Genomic DNA, 19,917 nt, shown 5'->3' with positions numbered 1-19,917 from the left:
CTGATTAGATTGGTTAACTTTAGGTATGAGGACAGATGAGCCAATCAGAGGCAGAGTAGGGCAGGTCATGCCGAGGAAAATATTGCTAACTTAGTGCCAGAGCCGGGGCTCTGCTTAGCACTGACCACCTCTGGAATCTGACTGGACTCCTCAGGTGACACCCCAGTTGATTGACAGGTCGCTGCATGTCTCGTTGAAAGATGCGCGATTATTGGAAATGTGAACGAGAAAGGCAGAATAAACGTCTTTCAAATGAGTGACACATATCGAGAGAACCTACTTTGGTGGAATACATAATTCTGAGGTAAGTTTTAAGGTGGTTTCAGAATGAGTCACTGTTTTAAACGACTGGACATGTGACTGCACATTTAGAGGAGAAGAGATTTTGTCACCAATAGTTCAATTATGCGAGTAGGCTAACGTTATGAAAGGCTAACGTTAAGAAAAGCTAATGTTATCCTGTGTTTGCCTCATGTTGAATCCATTTCCATTCCTGCAGCTGTTTGTGTGTCCAGTAAAACCTACAAACTGTTCCTGATCAAGTCATGCTCATTTTATAAAAGTAAACAAATACTACTAATGAATTTTTGGGTAAACTAAATAGAGTAGTCTGACATGTCACTGTTTCTAAATCAGCGCTTTTCTGGACTACTTAAAAAAAAAAAGAAAAAGGGCAAAAATTCAGAGTATACCCACTTCTTCAGGAATGACTACACCACTGGCCAGACTGTAACCTTTAGTGGGACAGTTTTGGCCTGCGTGCCACATGTTTGACCCCCCAGCTCTAAAGGGCCCAGATCCAACACACTGATGAGTCCAATCAATGGTAGAAGATGAACAGCAGTGACTTTACAGTAAAAGTGAAGTCTGTAAAAGTGCAGTCGGCTGCTGTGGAATGGATTATGTAAACTCAGTTTGCTTATTTTGGGCCGAGATGCACAGGATTTGGGACCTGAACTTGGACTGGACCACAGAACTGTGCAGAAGTTAGGGAAAAGGAGATGGAATAGGTAGTTCATCAGACGAAAAAAGTAGTTTAGTTTATGTGCACGTGAAATAATACGATAAAAACAGTTCCAGTGTCTCTGTATGTCAGTGTCATGTTCCATGGGAATCAAGCCCCAATGCATTTGTCAGGTTGTCAGGTTCTGTCTCTAAGGCTACTTTCAGACTGCAGGTAAATTTGGCCCAAATCCGATGTTTTTGCCCATATGTGTCCTGTATCCAATCTGCTAAAGACAGTTTGAACAGCTCTAATCTGATTTTTCCAAATCAGAAAAGACCACTTTGACTAAATTCAGACAGCAGGTCTTAATGCACAATTCAGATTTTTTTCAGTGAGATCCGATTTTTTTGTGTGCTTGTTCATATTCCACATTAAATGCGACTTCTATCAGTTTTGAGTCTGAACTGAATGTGACCCTGAAGTGACCCACATGCACTAAAGAGGTCCTGATGGAATACGTGACCACGCAGACACACACTGTGTTTACGGAAGTAAGTATGTTTTTCCCTCCGTTCCTCCTCCTGGGACGCAGAATTGTAACATTTGTCGCATTTCAGTGACGTAAAAGTTGGATAAATGCGATCTGGCCGTTCAGACTGAAGTTGCATTGGAAAATATCAGCTACGTATCGGATTTAGGACCACACGTTTCTCATGAACCCTTTAAGGACTCCAATCATAACAGACTAGACTTCTTGACGTAATTTCAATGACGTAAGGGTCAGATAAATGTGACCTGGCTGTTCAGACTGAAGTCACATTGTAAAATATCAGATACGTATCAGATTTAGGACCACATATGAAAGTGGTATGTGTCAGATTAGTGCTGTTCAAACTGTCGTTAAAGGTGAAGACACACCAAACCGATTTTTGGCAGTTGGATAACATCAGGCAGTCTGGCGAGGTTGGTAACATGAGTCTGTTTGGTGTGTTCTGTGCGATCGGCTGTCGTTTATGTCCGATACAGGTCACACATGGGCGAAAAAATCAGATTTGGGCCACATTTGGCTACAGTCTGAACCTAGTCTTTCATATGTGGTCCTAAATACAATACGTATCTGATATTCTACAATGCAACTTCAGTCTGAATGGCCAGGTTGCATTTATCCGACCTTTATGTCATTGAAATGAGACAAACATCCCAATTCTGCATCCCAGGAGTGTTACTTCCGTAAACACAGAGCGTCACTGTGTGGTCATGTACCTCTTTTGTGCATGTGGGTCACTTCAGGGTCGCATTCAGTTGCATTGCCAGAGTCATTTTGTGCTGCAGATGGGTTAATTGCGTTACATTTTTAATCAGATTAATCATGATGATGGATTAATCTGTGTTAATGCGTTAATTTTGACAGCCCTAATTTTAAGTAAAGAGGAGTTTAGAAAATATCGAATGCTAAAATGGCACAAAAAAAAAAAAGACAGTCATGAGCGTGAACGACTCGTATGGATCGAGAAAAGATTCTTATTTCGACGTTTGAGCCGTTATTCGACTTTTGCCAAAGAAAAAAGCGTCTGGACCCAAATGTGAGCGTCGTCTGAGGTCACATCACGTATCAGGTCTGGGTTCGTACCAACGCTCCGAACCAAACCTCAGCTTCAAACAAACGTCGTTCACACCAACACTCCTCACTGTCAGACCAACGCAGAGGGGAGATGAGTACGGGGAGTTGCATAACTGTGTTTCCAAGTTGGAAACATCCCCCAGCCCAAGGTTAATACATCCCAGGTTTCACTGGGATGGGCAAGGCATGCTGGGAACTGACTTCCTGCTCTCATGGAAGCCTGTGTGGTGGAGGTTGTGCACCCCCGGCTCTGTGTGACAGAGAAAACTCTGGCTACCGAACCGCAAGGCAGCAATCTGACTGCCAAGGCCACAAATAAGATAACGAGGTGTGTGTGTGTGCGTGTGTGTGTGTGTGTGAGGGGCAGCGAGTGTGAGGGAATTTAAGGGAAAAGAAAATCTAATGGAGGGAAAAGTGGAGTAAGGCTTTGGATGATGAGATCTGGATTCTGATGGAGAACACAAAGAAACAAGCCCTGCTATGGTTCGCTGAGGGGGAAACACTGCACGAAAACAAATCTGCAGCGTCTGATTACGCCCGCTATTACTGCACTTGTTCTAACGTTTTCTCTCACGACAATAGGTAACAGTGTGTGAAATGCGATGTTATCTTTAACCCTTTAAAACCATTTGAATCATATTTGAGACCTCTACCTTATCAACAAGATTGATACTTTCCTTTAACCCATGAAGACTCAGAGCTACTTTTCTGGTGGTTCCCAAATGAATTTTTCTCTCTATTTAACCTTTCTTATGCTTAATGGTTTATCACCATTTGTTGTAATATTATCCTCTGTATTTTGCATTTTTCACCACTAAAGCCACTAAACCACTTTTCTACGTGAGATTTATTCAGAGTATGACTATTTCAAGCTCAACTACCTATAAATCATATAGAAAACTGACTTTTTCAGCACAATAGGATCCAAAATAGAGCCCCGAGGCACTCCAAAACCTTTACATTCAACTGTTATTATATCAGAACAGAGAAAACTGAAGAAAAAAATACTTTTTCAATCAAACCAATCAATAACTGAACATAAACCCAGTGTGTCCATCCACTGTCATCGATCCAACTCCATGAGTTTTACTGGTGAATCAATGTTGTAGAAGATGACAGATGATGACATCCTGCAGGTAGTCCAATAGAACCTGTACAGAGGCTTTATTATCGACTTTAAGGGACAAGTAGATTAGCACATCATCCGTAAAATAATAAAATTAGATGTTGTGATTTGTATAAATGGAACCCACGGGCAGCATATACAAAGAAAACAGGACGCAGAATAGAACCCTGAGGCACCCCAAAGCCTTCAAATTCAACTGTTATATTCTTATTATTTATTTATTTACTACTTTGCCACTTGTCTTTACTAGTACTCATTCTGTGATTATTAATATACATATATCTACACACTTTTTGCAGCAAAGTCTTTAGTAATTTTCAAAATGTTACATTAAGATGAACATTTGTATCATTATTCTTTTTACTTCATATACTGAAAAAATACATGGTTATTTGATTGATTGATGTTTGATGTATTTATTTCAAATATGAATGTCAAAACAGAAGAAAATAAATAAACAAAACACTTAAACATAGCTTGAACATGGCTGCTTATTGTAAAGCGTATTTGAGTACTTAGAAAAGCACTATATAAAACCGATGTATTATTATTATAAGACATATAATACATATTCAAAAAGGAGTGAGAGGAAGTATAACTTGCTTTTGTTTGATAACTGATTCTTCACAGTACAGTTAAACTGTGTTAAAAATGTGTGTATCAAATGTGATACTGCATGTATATAAGGTGCTTTATCATAAACTAAATAATATGTAAAAATGTTTTGTTTGGGTTTTGTTAAATACTGTAATAAACATCTACATTCTTAAAAATTTGAATTTTGTGCCTAGTTTTTAATGGGTTTGTTTTTACGGGGTTAATTACTTTCTCATATGTGCTGGTGCTATGCTTGTCCTTTAGAACACCCCTCAAAAAACACCCATAGGCGAAGTGGTTCTGGGCACCGTGAGGTCGATCTGAAAATATTCACTCGTTTAAGCCGACACGCATGAGAAAGCAAGATATTACTCTGTTAATAGGGTCTCTCAATGAATAATACAGACTCATGCAAACATCAAACCGTTTCAGAGCTATTTCCTGCAATTAATCTAATCTTGTTATTTTCAGTCATTTCGCCAATCGGAGCCATGGCAGTAAAGTTCCTCGCACACGGCTGCTTGTTAAAGCGCACTTTCAAAAGAACTTTCACATCTACTCCATCGAAATCTCACGCCCTTTAACTTCAACACATTATGAAAAGACTTTGTTCACTTGTTAAGCTGATGCCACTTTGTTTTTAGGGACCGAGCCAGCCAGCTTTTCAAAATAAAAGCCTTATTAAAAATACTAAATAATGAATGTCAAGAACTTTTCCCCAATGTACATGTACAGAGAGAGAGAGAGAGAGAGAGAGAGAGAGAGAGAGAGAAGGGTTTTTCAAAATAAAAGCTTTATTAAAAATGCTAAATCATGAGTATTAAGAACTTTCCCCCCTTTTATCACTAAACGCTCAACTGCTCATACAATTTTAATTCATTCAAACTGATTCTGGATTTTGGATGAAACGATGAACTCTTTTTATAGATACATTATGGTAATTTTAAGTTTTTATGTTTGAGTTGATGTTTTCTTGAAATCTGTGTTTTTTTAGGCACTCAAGTAGGATTATTTTGTTTATTTTGCATCTTGAGCACCTGGTCGAACTTGAAAAAAGCAGTTACATGGTGAAAAAACAGTCAAATAAATCAATAAACAAATAAAGGAAAGCCACCACCACACTGCAAATAACAGGAAAAACCAAAAAACAAGAAGGAAAATGGTGTAAAAACAACAAAAAAAGCCCAAACTGTCTATTTTTATAGTGAGTCAGTCTCACTCACTGCTCTGTGTTTTAACCCCCCATTCCACAGATGGTGGGAGGTGAACTGAGCATGCTCAGATGTCGATGGAAAGAACAAGGTCTATTCTATCAGCACGATTTGAAACTTTTCTTATTGAGCAAACGGTTGAATTTTTATAAATATTTAAAATAAATCATACATTCAGAACGCTCACCACAGACACGTCAGGGGTTAAAGGGTTAAAGGGGTCGTTTTAATTGAAAACAGTGTTGCTAGGTGCCTGAAAAACACGGCTTTCAGTGCAATCAAGTCTAGATGAATTAGATTTGACGGCAGTAAAGCCCACAGTGCAGCAGCGTTAACCTCCTGGTGCAGCCACTCAAACCCTCCTTGGACACTAGTTCAACTCAGAAGGTCTGTATTTACAGCAACTGCTGAAACACAAATAAATACGTGAGAGTTTAGTTCAATAACAAGTGGTTTTCCTGGCGGGTCCTGGACTGGGCAAGAGATCTGTAATCCAAAGGGTTTAACAGCAGGAAAAACTCAGGAGGTTGAGCGTAAAGTGCAGATAGATTTCATTACAGCTCTGATTAATCGTCTTACATTTTATGTCATCTTTAAACTTGATGATAAACTTCCTCCATTCATGAGCCTTTTTACCTTTTTCCAAACTTTTCTTCCTTCCTTTACTAATAAACTGTGCACACCAGGGAAAACAGGGACTTGTTTCCAGACCTTTTTCTTGTTCCTTGTTTTTCTTTTTTCTCTAAGCTGATGACAGATGTACAAGTCATATTACATGGTACATACAGACCAAAGTTCCACTACTACGTCTGTAAAGGCAGAAACAACCTGAAACAGCCTCACAATGATTAACCCTTAGATCCACAAGTGGGTCAAAACGACCTGGTGAGGTTGTTTTATGACAAATATCTTTATACGGAAAAGTTATTATATCATATTCCCGGTGTTCCTCAAAAACATGTTATTGGCATCATGATAGTTAAATTTTTATCCACTTTTCACAGATTTTATGTAACTGTACTTTTTGTTTTACTACCCCAAGTTTCCACAGGCAGGTCAAAATGACCCCCATTCATTTCCAATGGAATTTCTCGCCAACTCCTGTTGTTTACAGTCATATTGTATGTTTACAGGTATATTCTATGTTGTACTGTCTTCCTTGTCGTGGGCCTTAGAGGTTTTGTAATTCCAGTTTTCTGGAGCTGTACATCTGGTAAAAACAGACAAAAAAAGTCAACTTTACATTGAAAAATTTCATCTGAACCTTTGATTCATTCAACAGTAAAACCAAAGCACTCACCCATAAATTGACATTGACACTGTTCTATTGCTCTTATACACTATATATTATATGCTGTGTGTGTATATATATATACACACACACACACACACACACACACACACACACACACACTTTGTTTTACCCATTTTAACCCATAAACAACCAGTGCTACTTTTAAAGTAGTTCACAACTTCTCTATTTATCACCATTTATTATATTTTCCTTTATATTTTGCATTTTTTTCTGTAAATCATGTATTTTCCTAAGCTTACTTTCCTACATTTGAGTTAGATGTTCATTCAAACTCAGAGTTAATTCAAAGGTTATTATATCAAAACAGAAAAAACTGAAGAAGAAGTGAGTTTTTCAGCAAAGATATCAATAATTGAATACAAAAACAAATGTGTCCATCCACTGTCACTGATCCAACTCCACAGGTTTTACTGGTGAATCAATGTTGTAGAGGATGACAGTGTTCATTTTGTTCAGTTTGTGGCTGATTTTGTTAATGTTACTAATTATTTTGTTAATTTCTTATGCATATTCTGTTCATTTTATTAATCAGTTTGCCTCGTTTTGCTGATTTTATTCTTTTTTGACTTTATTTTAGTAATTTTTCACTTTTTTTTTTTTTTAACATTATTTTTTATTTTGTAGGTTTTTTTTCTTCTTTTGTGTTCATTTTCTCCACTGTCATTGATCCAACTCCATGGGTTTTACTAATGAGGGAATGTTGTAGAAGATGATCCATGATCCATGGTAACTATGGAGGCTCTGAACGTCCAAATGGGTCATATGTGATAACCATGAAAAGATGAAGAACTGTATTTTACACCAATTATTGACATGGATTGATAGAATTAGTGGATCAACAGGAATTAAACAGTTTAGATCAGTAGATGGTTTTGGTCGATGGTGGATGTTTGGGTCTTTATGAGTTAAAATTGTTTAAAACAAAAAAAATCAAACATGGAATCATTCTTTTATGGACCAAAATATGATTCCAAATGATTATTTTTCACATGACAAAATGATAAAAGTGTCTGATTTTAACACTTTTAACCCATTTATGGAAGAGTTTAGGGTCCAGACACTCGTTCCTCGAAGGGTTAATGTGATCGAATCCCTCATTGGTTTTATAAAGACGCACCGGATCACAGTTAATAACCTCACCCTCACAACCATATTTCATAACCATAAGTGTTCTTAAGGCCGACAGCTAGAGGGCAACCCTTCCCCACGTACCGCCAACCCCTTCCCCTACATGTGATCCCACTGAGACGCTCTATCATATCTACCCCACAACTCCCATTTAGCCTTTCCTCAGGGCACTACACACTGAGCTTTCATCATCTCATATTTACGACCGATGTAATCACTTAAGCTGATTACCAGGGTTCACAGAGGAAACAGTTTAATTTGCCTGGAAAGAAATGATTAAGTCATCTCAATTGCTTTCAAAACCAAGAACAAATTCATAAATCTTAGAGCATGTAGAGATAATTTTGTCTTGGAAGGAGCAGCGGCTTTTCAAATCTTTTTTTTTGTCTTTATGGTCATTGTTTTACGTCGCAGCTGGCACGGTAAGAGCCCCAACCAAATGAGAACGGCTTTTATCAGAAAATCATGACGCTCTTTTATACTTTTCTTTCCGTTCTGGCTGTATTTACTATCACTAGAGCAAACCATAATTTCACCAATGTTTAGTTTTCCCCCCGGTAGATACCATCTTCTTCTGCCCAGTTTGACATTTGTGTTTGAGTTGGAAATTAAAGTTAATCAAACAAACAAACAAAAGAACCCGAGAGCAAATCAAAATGTTTTGCGTCTGCGAATCCCGAGCAGAGTTTGCGGTGGGATGGTTGTTTATCGCTGTCAGAAATGACCTTTTGTGGAATTCTGCGCCGACGTGCATGTGAACGAGGCCGGACTTCGGTAATTGGGAGCTTCTATATCACCTATGTGAGCTTGAGAAATACTTAGTGTCATTTCCAATCTTTTCAGCTGCCAAACCAGTGAGCGAAGAAATATTAAACTCCTGCACGCACTGTGGTGGACGCTCCTCAATAACCTCCCCAAGCCACTCCACATCCAGCGCTCTCTTTTTCTTCCCTGTAGTTCTGCTTCTCCCTTTTCCTCCCCTAGTCCCTGCGATGCTATTTGAGGCTCACAGCAATAATGGAGATGACTGCATGGTGGAGATCCAACTACGACTGAAGCGCTATTAGATATATCATATTATTAGGTTTGCGCTCCACAATAATATCTCCTTGCGGGGCGGCAATATGACGACTTGTCCAACTGATGCACTGAAAGATAATCAGTCAAATCCATATCCAGGGGAAAGAAGCCAAAGCCAAAGCGCTCTTCATCTGTGTCAAAGCTAATATCTTTGTTTTGGAAAAGTGGACCAAACTCAAGAATATGTATAAGTTTATGCAACAGAGCGTAGTCTTTGAAATCAGGCTTATATGGAGCTCTGTTCTTACTCTGACAAACGAACACAAAACAAGAAATCAGTGACGTCCAAGTAACAAACATGAGTTAAAAATAGTTCCAGCATCAGCGTCATGTTCTATCTGAATTAACCCCCCCAGTTGAATGGTTCTGTCTCAACATTTGGAGAAAAAATTCTTAAGACCACCCCTTGTTTTCTTACATTTCTTGTTCATTTTAATGCCCGGTCTGACTAAAGGTACATTTGTTTGGAAAAACAGGGTGCAGTTTGTTGGGGGGGTATCAACCCCCCCGCCCTTTGGTTTTTACATCCCTACTTCTGCTCAATGAATTTCATCCATGGGGGGCAACCAACTAATGTACTGCCGCGTTTCCACTACATGGTATCGGCTCAACTCGACCTTTTTGCGTTTCCATTACAAAAAAGGACCTGGAATCTGGTACCTGGTACTAGTTTTTGGTATCACCTCCGCTGAGGTTCCAGGACTGGGGACCAGATACTAAAACGTGACGTAGAAACACTGCAGACCACTGATTGGTCAGAGAGTCGTCTCTGTGACCCACCGTTTTACAAAAAACGGATATGGAAGTTTATAGTAAATATAGCTGTAGGTTAATCCACATGAGAACAGCCCGCAAAACTACACCGTGGTTTGTCGAGGAGGTTCAGACGTAAAAATTCAGCATGAGCTTGACGAGACAATACGCAACGAGTGAGTTTATCAGCAACTCTGAGCAGACGACACAGAAGTAACGCGCCGCATCGCTATGACGTCCAGGTACTGTAAAGTTGGTAGTATCCTGTAATGGAAACGGTCTCCAGGAATAGGGCACGGTACCAGAGCCGGTTCCACATAGTGGAAATGCTGCATTAATAACAGCTGGTTGTGACAGTTTTCTTCCACCTACTGTATATCCTACATTACTGACACTAACGTTCACCTGAACTGAACTTTCGGGAGTCTCAGAATTCACAAACATCCCCATGCATTGGGGCACCATAAAAGGGGGCGGGTGACAAATCCATGGTGCCCAGCATTTGTGGGGTGCCAACAGAGCAGTGAAGGGGGTCCAGTGGATACAGGTTAGAAGTTGTGAAAATTTCATGTAAGATCCGTTGAATAATAGAGGAATAGAACCTGGGAGTTGGACGTTGAAAGTATGTAAAGTTTCATTTTTGTTTCACGCCAGCGTTAGTTACGTTAGTTATGGACTGCACCCCCACATAAAAAACTGCTGCATTAGTTTGGACAGATATTTGAAAAAACTGCTAACAACGATGGACACAACACCTTCACAACAGCTCAAAACCTGTGAAGTGGTTTTGTGGAATAGAAGGAAACTACATATTAAAAAAAGAAAAAAACTGAAAACATCACAAAATTTAAGAAGATGTTTAAAAAATAAAATATTTTCCATGAATATAGTACAGCAGTAATGGGATGTTATCAACAGTTCTCTTTTTCAGAAATTTAATAACTGATCTATTCTTTTTTAATGGACTGTACTTTAGTCATATAAAATTGGTGTAGGATATAAGCTGGGCTTCTCTCTATGCTAATTCAGACATAAATTCTTATTAATAATAAAACACAACAGATCTGTATTGTCACTATTACAGCAACAATGAAAATCCATTTAGCCACAAAACGCTTAAAGTGCAAAAAAAGACCGTATATATAAAAAAAAAAAAAATCCCACAACATACTGAAAAATATAGGGAATATACAAAAACTACAGTTAAAATATTAAATGTACAAATACTACTAAAATATTAACTGCTACTAAAATATACAAAAAGCTAAGAAACATGTACGACATAAAGGATATATATAAGGTAAAATTAAAGTTAAATATTTAATATCACGGTTATTGTGACCAAAATTATCACGGTTATCATTATTATCGCAGTATTGTTTAAATTGTGCTCAAAATGTTCAAAAAGTACTTATACACATACTGAAATAAGGTAACCAAGTTGTATTTTGAAAAAACATAAATTAATAAAATAAAATAACAGCACAATGTACTTTCTGTTAGCAGAAACATTCAAATATTAACATGTAAACATTAAACATACAAATGTGCATTAAAGATGGCACTTTATGGCCACTGTTTGACCATTTTCCATATCAAGTTTGAGTTGTTTAAGTTTCGTTTTTCATAGATAGATAGATAGATAGACAGACAGACAGATGAAACTGCAGTAATCAAACACGGTTATCATGATAATTAGAATTTAAATGGTAATACTAACTTCCAGGAATTTTACCGTGGTTTATTGTTATATCGGTAATCATTACATTTCCAGTTGTGATTTTTTATTTTACAATTATTTTTTGGTTAACTTATTGCCTTTAATATTCTGGAGCATTCCGTTTAAATTTGTAATTTTGTTCACCTTTATATTTTATTCCTACTTGTGTTCAAAATAAAGCTCATCCTTATCATGACTGTACTCAACATTTCTCCACACAAGAGCAGAAGTGCAGGTTTTCCTTGCGGCTGTGATTGTTCCGTTTCCCTATAATAATCACAAAGGCCGTGACCTGCTAAAGACGAGCCGAGCACCAACTGTCGGCGCAGGCCAAGTGATTTCATCCACTAACGGCTCCGGCGGCAGTGCACCAATCGAAGGCCTAATCTTATCTCCATTGCTTGTGGTTTGAGAAAAATCGATGCGTGACCTCGAGAAGGCATTAAGACATACGGTAAAAGGGATTCTATACTCTCCTGTTACCCCCCCCAGGCCTCCAGTCCACGCACACGCTCAATTAATAACCTTTACAGGATACACAGAGGGAGGGAGGGGCACCAAACATGGGAATAATGTCAAAGAAGATTCGGACGGAAATTCGGACAAAAAGGTAAAGCTGCAAAAAATTTTTTGGCGGCTGTTTTTTTTTCATAAACGGGCCCAAACAGAGGCCATTATTTGTGAGGGAAGGAGAGAAGTACTGGCGCCAGTGAGATTTGATTTCAGTGGCAGAAATTGGATTAGCAGCCATTAAGGGCCTCCTCACACATACATTTATAATGTTGTGAAGGGGAAAGGATCTGCAGCCAGCCAGTGCTCTGGACTCTGAAAACACCCACAACTCCTCTGTCTGGGAAAAGGTTGCATTCACTGACACTGGCCTACACTACTGAACTGAGCTGATTTATAGGTGGGACGCAGTTCTATGACCTGGACTGACCTGCAGTTTATTAACTCTTAAAGACCCAAACAGCCACTGGAACCAAAACCATTCCCTGATCTAAAATATTTAATACCTGCTGATCCACTAAGTCTATCAATACATGTCAGTAATTGGTGTAAAATACAGTTATTCATCTTTTCATGGTTATTAGATATGACCCATTTGGATGTTCAGAGGCTCCGTAGTTACCATGGAAACACCGTCATCTTCTACAACATTGATTCAATGACAGTGGATGGACACACTGGGTTAATGTTCAGTTAATGTCAGATTTTGCTGAAAAAAAAAAAAAATCACCTTTTCTTCAGTTTTCTCCTTTTTTTACATAACAAGCTTTGAGTCTACTTCAGTTTTCATGAACATCGACATGGTCAATGGTCAATTAATTAGATATAGGGGAAAATACATTATTTACACTGAACAGTGCAAAAATACATAGGATAATGTCATAATAAATGGTGATAAATCACTTAAGAAAGGTGGAAAGGAGAGAAAAATCCATGTAGGAGCTGCCATAAAATCTACAAAAAACTAGCAAAATGAGAATAAAATGAGCAAAACATTTGAAAAATAAGGATGAATTCATCATTTCATAACATCCCGAAAAACTGAAAACCAAAAACATCTAGTGATCTAAACTGTTTAATACCTGTTGATCCAGTAATCCTATCAATACATGGAAATAATTGGTGTAAAATACAGTTATTCATATTTTCACGGTCATCAGATGTGACCCATTTGGACGTTCAGAGGCTCCGTAGTTACCATGGAAACACCGTCATCTTCTACAACATTGATTCACCAGTAAAACCCATGGAGTTGGATCAATACAGTGGATGGACACATTTCTTTTTATATTCAATTATTGATATCTTTGCTGAAAAACTCCCTTTTTCTTCAGCGTTTTCTGTTTGATATAATAACCTCTGAATTAACTCCGGGTTTTCATGAACATCTAAATTAAATACAGCAAAGTAAACATAGGAAAATACATAATTTACAGCTCCGTAGTTACCGTGGAAACACCGTCATCTTCTACAGCACTGATTCAGTGGATGGACACACTAGGTTTATGTTCAAAAAATAATATATTTTACAGAAAAAGTCACCTTTTCTTCAGTTTTGACTGTTCTGGCATAATAACAGTTGAATTTGAAGGCTTTGGGGTGCCTCAGGGCTCTATTCTAGATTCTGTTTTCTTTCTATATGCTGCCCCTAGGTTCCATTACACTGCAAGATTTCATCTGTCATCTTCTATAACATTGAATCACCAGTAAAACCCATGGAGTTGGATCAGTGACAGTGGATGAACACACTTGGTTTTACCTTCAGTTATTGGTATTTTTGCAGAAAAAGTTACGTATTTCTTTAGTTTCTATTGTTCTGATATAATAATAGGTGAATTTGAAGGCTTTGGCTCTATTCTGGATCCCATTTTGCTGAGCCTTTCTTCATTTTTCACTATTTCTGATATAATATCCCTCAATTTTACTCTGAGTATTCTGCCCTTCCTACTAGCTAGACAGATAGATAACTGCTCCTCACCTATTGATGATGACTCAAGATGACTCAAAAGAGATGAAAAACTGAAACAAACACATAGAAAAAGTTTACACGTTTGCCAAATATAAATAACACTACCATGCTCCTCTAAGATGCCATATAACTAACAGTAGTTGGAGCTAGCATGCTAATGCTCGCGGGCTAACGCGCTAATCGCTAGCTTAAATGCTAACCGGAAATAAAGGTATATTTTAGCGTCTTTCATGACAAATTCTCAAACCGAACAAACTTCACTAAGTCTACACATACCACACAGAACATTTATACACACGTGCAGGCTGTGCTTCGCTCAGGACACACAGCTGCAGTCATTTTAGCGTTGTTATTTGGACAGGACGTTAAACAGGAAGTGCCTCGCGCAACATCCGGTTTGCTTTTCACAATAAAAACGTAAAACTTAAAACTCTTACAAAGTAAGACAGCTCTGAAAATATACAGGAAGAAAAACATCTACACGATCAGTGAATTAGATATAGGAAAATACCAGATTTTTACTGAAAAATGCAAAATACAGAAAATAATATTGTAAAAAATGGTGATAAATCACTCAACCCTGTAAAGCCCGAAGCATTAAATCACTGACAGAAAATTATTTGACACTGGAGCCTTTATAGGTCCTTCTGAACAACCAAAAAATGTTTTCAAATATCAATTTCCATATATGAGTTTCAATTTTGTATCATATTTGATACATCAGGTCTCAATGCTCAAATATTATTTCTGAATAAACAAAAACATAATATAACACAAACATGTCTAACAAGTTGGTAATTCTGTTTCAAAATGGTCAAAATTCTTCCTCCTTCCTCATTAGTGACAGTCTTGTAGTGTCACTGGAAAGGCCTCTGGAGAATTAACTCCTCCCCCTGGTGGATTATCTGTGTATTACATGTATCTAATTGTATACATCAGGTTTTTCAAGACAAAAAAATACCACACTGATCATGAAGAGGGCTTCAAAACTCATGTATCAAATATGAAATGTTTGGCATTATAGGGTTAAAAAAAAAGGTTAAATACAGAGAAACATTCATTTGGGAGCTGATATAAAAGTATGTCTGGGTCTTTAAGGGTTAATTCAAGGGTTTTAAAGGGTGCTTTGTGCTGTTTTCTGTAGTCGAGATGATTAGAAACCTGAGGCAGAAGAGAACACTATATTGATGAAAATAAGGCTTTAGTGTTAAATTTGGACAGACCAAGGTTATTATCATTAATGAAAACTAACGAAATAACGAAAACTAGAATTGAAAAAACCTTTTTGTTAACTGAAATAAATAAAAACTATAATTAAATGAAAAAATCGATAACTATATTGTGTGCTTACAAAACTAACTAAAATGGATAAAAATTATGGATAAAATTCCCTTCGTTTTTGTCAATGTCGGACTGACACGAAATCGGTTTATTTCGCTCTAGCAATTTTAGCTAGCGGCACCTACGACACTTAACGGTCCGTCACTTGTGGTTTCCAGTCATCTTCTGGTCCCCAGTCTACCTGGAAACATGGAGACTAAAGTGGGGAGAAAGCAAAAGAGCCCTTTCTGGGATTTATTTGAATACGACGGAGAAGAAGAGAAAAGATACGACAAAACTAAAATTAATACTAAAACTAAACTAAAACGAAGCATTCAGAAAAAAACGAAAACTAATAAAAACTAGCAAACCTGCTCTAAAAACGCATTAAAACTAACTGAATTAGAGAAAAAAAGAAAGTCAAAACTAAATAAAACTAAACTATAATGAAAAATCTAAAACTATTATAACATTGGGACAGACTGAAAAAGTGACAGTATTTTTTTGGAGGAAAAACTAGTGGGAAAGAGAAGCAGCAGAAACACAGACGTCAGATGTTGGAAAAACGAAATCAGCCTTTTGACGTTGAAGACAATCATTTAGCAGAAGCTCATCCTGCCAACGCTCTGACATGAGGCTCTCTGCACAGCGTCAACTCCGACCTAACAAGGTTACCCCGGATTACACTCCTTCACTCTCTCTTTTATTCTGTCCCCCCCTCCCTTGTGTTCTGCTTACTATCACGGCGCCCGCTATAGGTGAGAATGATTTAAAACATGCACATTCCGATTTAAACAGCTAATGTTGGGATTAGATCGGTCATTATTTTCTCATCTACGATCTGCGCGGAGATTAAAAAAGCAGGTTAGCTCAGCGCTCCTCCACTTTGATGCTCAGCTTCACTGACAGTAAGTTAAAGTGAAAACCCGAGTCGGAGATTAGCGTCTCTAAGCGGCCAAGTCCCGACAAAACATGCATGACTGACACGGTGATTAATACAGCCGATGGTCGGTGCAGACAGCCGGGTTTTCCCCCTCGGCAGAAGGTGGATTTCACCGGTAAGAAGCAGAAGAAAAGGCTCCAGATAGAGCAGATGATGACAGTGCACATTAACGGTCCTCTCCATCAGTCTGGGTTCCACTGGGTTCCACAATAAACCCACTGTTCCTTAACCCACAAACACCCAGCGCTACGTCTGCGTCAGGTCCCAAATGAATGTTTCTCTAGATTTAACTTTTTTCAGTCATTCATTTCCATTTATTATAATATTATCCTCTGTCTGTTCATGTTTTTAGGTGAAATCATGTATTTCCTTATATTTAATTCACTGATCATGTCGATGTTCATTAAAGCTCAGATTAAAGTTGAGGGTTATTAAATCAGAAACAGAGAAAACTGAAGCTGAAATGGGATCCAGAATAGAGCCCTGAGGCACTCCAAAGCTCAGAAACAGAGAAAACTGAGGAAAAAGTGACTGTTTTTTTTAGCAAAGATATCAATAACTGAACACAAAAACAAGTGTTTCCATCCACTGTCATTGATGATTAGATTTTTTTTTTCTTCTTCAATTTATTTCAGTTTGTGGCTTATTTTCTTTATGTTACATATTATTTTGTTCATTTATTATTCACTTTTGTTCATTTTACTCATTACGTTGGCTGTTTTTGTTCATTTTGTTACTTATTTTATTCTTTTTTACTGTATTTACTGTATTTTTTTGCTCATTTTTTCACTTTTTTAAAATTGTTTCTAGGTTTTGTATCCATTTTTGTTCACTTTACTTTTTACATTGGCTGTTTTTGTTCATTTTGCTGCTTATTTTATTCTTTTTTTTTTTTTACTCTACTTACTGCTCATTTTTTCCACATTATTTATTATTTTCTAGGTTTTTCATTCATTTGGGTTCATTTTACTCATTACGTTGGCTGTTTTTGTTCATTTTGTTGCTTATTTTATTCTTTCTACGATATTTTTTGCTATTTTTTCCATGTTATTTATTATTTTCTAAGTTTTCTATTCATTTTTGTTCAGTTTCTCCACTGTCATTGATCCACCTCAATGGGTTTTACTGGTGAATCAATGTTGTAGAAGATGACGGTGTTTCCACAGTAACTACGGAGCCTCTGAACGTCCAAATGGGTCATATGACCATGAAAAGATGAAGAACTGCATTTTACACCAATTATTCACATGTATTGATAGGATTAGAGGATCAACAGGTATTAAACAGTCTAGATCAGTAGATGGTTTTGGTCGACGGTGGATGTCTGGGTCTTTATGGGTTAAAAAAAAACACTTTAAAATTGTTTAAAAAAAAAAAAAAAAAAAAAAAAAAAATCAAACATGGAATCATTCTTTTACGGACCAAAATATAATACAAATGATTATTTTTAACATGAAAAAATTATAAAAGTGTCTGATTTTAACACTTTTAACCCAATAATGGTTATGGTTTTGGTTGATGGTGGATGTTTGGGTCTTAATGGGTAAAAAAAAAAAAAAAAACACTTTAAAACTGTTTAAAAATGGTGTTTCCACGGTAACTACGGAGCCTCTGAACGTCCAAATGGGTCATATCTTATGAGTATGAAAAGACGACAAATTGCATTTTACCTGAATTATTTCAAAGTATTAATAAGTTTAGTAGGTTAGAGGTCATTGAACGTTTGAGATCAGTAGATGCTTTTGATCACCAGTGGTTCTTTGGGTCTTTAAGGGTTAAAAATGTCAAATAATGGAACATCACCAACCGCTACTCCTTCATTTGTCATCCTTTTTGTCTGTCCTGGTTTCTCATCAGCTGTTGTTTCCTGATACTACACACAATGACCAAGAACATGACCTTATACTAACCAAAGTAAATCTCCATGAGCCCTTGCTGCATCATTGAAACACAGGCCACACCATCAGTTCTTTTTATAACCTCTGTAACCGTAGAACCTCTGACGTTGGATCCGAAGCCTGTTCTTTTTTTCCAGTTTTTTCTGTTGATTCCTTCTCATGTCACCGGTTTCTCTGCTGTAAAACTAACTCAGGGCTCTCAAACTCGTTTTCTTTCAGGTTCCACGTTCAGCCCGATTTGATCTAAAGTGGGCCGGACCAGTAAAATAAAAATATAATAACCTATAAATAATGACAACTGCAAATTTTTGTCTTTGTTTTAGTGCAAAAAAACCCATTAAATTATGAAAATATTTACTTTTATAAACTACTCAAGCAAAAGAAGATGTGAATAACCTGAAAAAACTGAAATTTCTTTAGAAAAATAAGTGCAGTTTTAACAATATTCTCCCTCAACTTACCATTTGTACATGTGCATTATGGAACCGAACTACAAAGACACTGAACACTGAAGAACAGGCAGAAAAGAGTTCAAATTGTGCTTGAATTTTCTTCAGATATTTCAGGTTGTTCATATTTGTTCAGGTTATTCACATTTTATTGTTACAGGATAGTTTGTGAATGTAAATGTTTTCATAATTTAATGTTATTTTTTGCACTAAAACAAAGACAAAAATTTGAAGTTAATAATTCAAGATTTTTTGCTAAATTTAAGATTTTTTTTTTGCTTAATTCAAGATTTTTTTTGGCTTAATTTAAGATTTTTTTTACTTAATTGAAGATTTTTTTTTTTTTGCTCAATTCAAAATTTTTTCCTTTATTCAAGCAAATTTTTTTTTCTTTTTTTTTTTTTTGCTTAATTCAATTCAAGACTGTGGAATTTTTGCACTTTGCAAATTCATCCCACGGGCCGGATTAGAACCTTTGCCGGGCTGCATTTGGCCCCCGGGACGCATGTTTGAGACCCCTGTTTTAACATGTTTTCTTGATCATAACCAAAATCACACGTTGTTCACATTTTATTGTTACAGGATAGTTTGTAAATGTAAATATTTTCATAATTTAATGTTACTTTTTTCCACTGAAACAAAGAAAAAAAAATTGAACTTGTCATTATTTATAGGAGAGGAAAATCTGAAGTCATTCTTTTTTGTCGGTTATTCTGCTGTTATTATCTGACTGTAGATCATATTGGTCTGCATGTGGAACCTGAACTAAAACGAGTTCCACAGCCTTGACTTTGGAATTTTTGCACTTTGTAAATTCATCCCAGGGGCCGGATTGGAACCTTTGGCGGGACGCATTTGGCCCCCGGGCCGCATGTTTGAGACCCCTGCACTAACTTCTACAACTAGGAGGGTAAGTTTTATTAGCGTAGAGTCATTTCACTCATTTAGGAAAATTAATTTTTAATGAGTTTCATATTCGCCACACGCAGGAAGAGAGCGGCGCTGAGCATCATGGGTTTCATTTTCCTCATCGCTGCGGTGGTTCGGCGGTTCAGCCATTATGTCGAAAATGCCTGGTGGGGGTACCAGACACCGACGCAGAAATTAGGTCTGAGGACTTAAACTGGATGACGTTATCCTGTTTCTGGGCATTGACATCCTGCCAACTTTTACAGTTTTCCCACTTCCACATGGAGCTGCCAAAAAGGCTTCAAAAAAAAAAAAAAAAAAAAAAAAAAAGGCTGCAGCTCCAAACCTGGTTCATATTTTAATGCACAGTGTATTTTATTATTTACTTATTAACCTTTATTTCACCAGGAAAAAAGATTCGA

General features: G+C 37.1%; 1 protein-coding gene across 1 annotated transcript in view; it reads right to left on the bottom strand.

The window, feature by feature from the left end:
• Window positions 1–19,917, bottom strand: part of rspo2 (R-spondin 2) — a 155,436-nt gene that overhangs the window by 1,763 nt on the left and 133,756 nt on the right. The gene's annotated exons all lie outside the window — the stretch shown is intronic.

Source organism: Sphaeramia orbicularis, chromosome 16, assembly GCF_902148855.1.
Source record: "Sphaeramia orbicularis chromosome 16, fSphaOr1.1, whole genome shotgun sequence".
In the NCBI taxonomy this organism is placed as follows: domain Eukaryota; kingdom Metazoa; phylum Chordata; class Actinopteri; order Kurtiformes; family Apogonidae; genus Sphaeramia; species Sphaeramia orbicularis.
The sequence above is the reverse complement of the archived record's forward strand: the minus strand, read 5'-3'. Positions and strand labels throughout refer to the sequence as shown.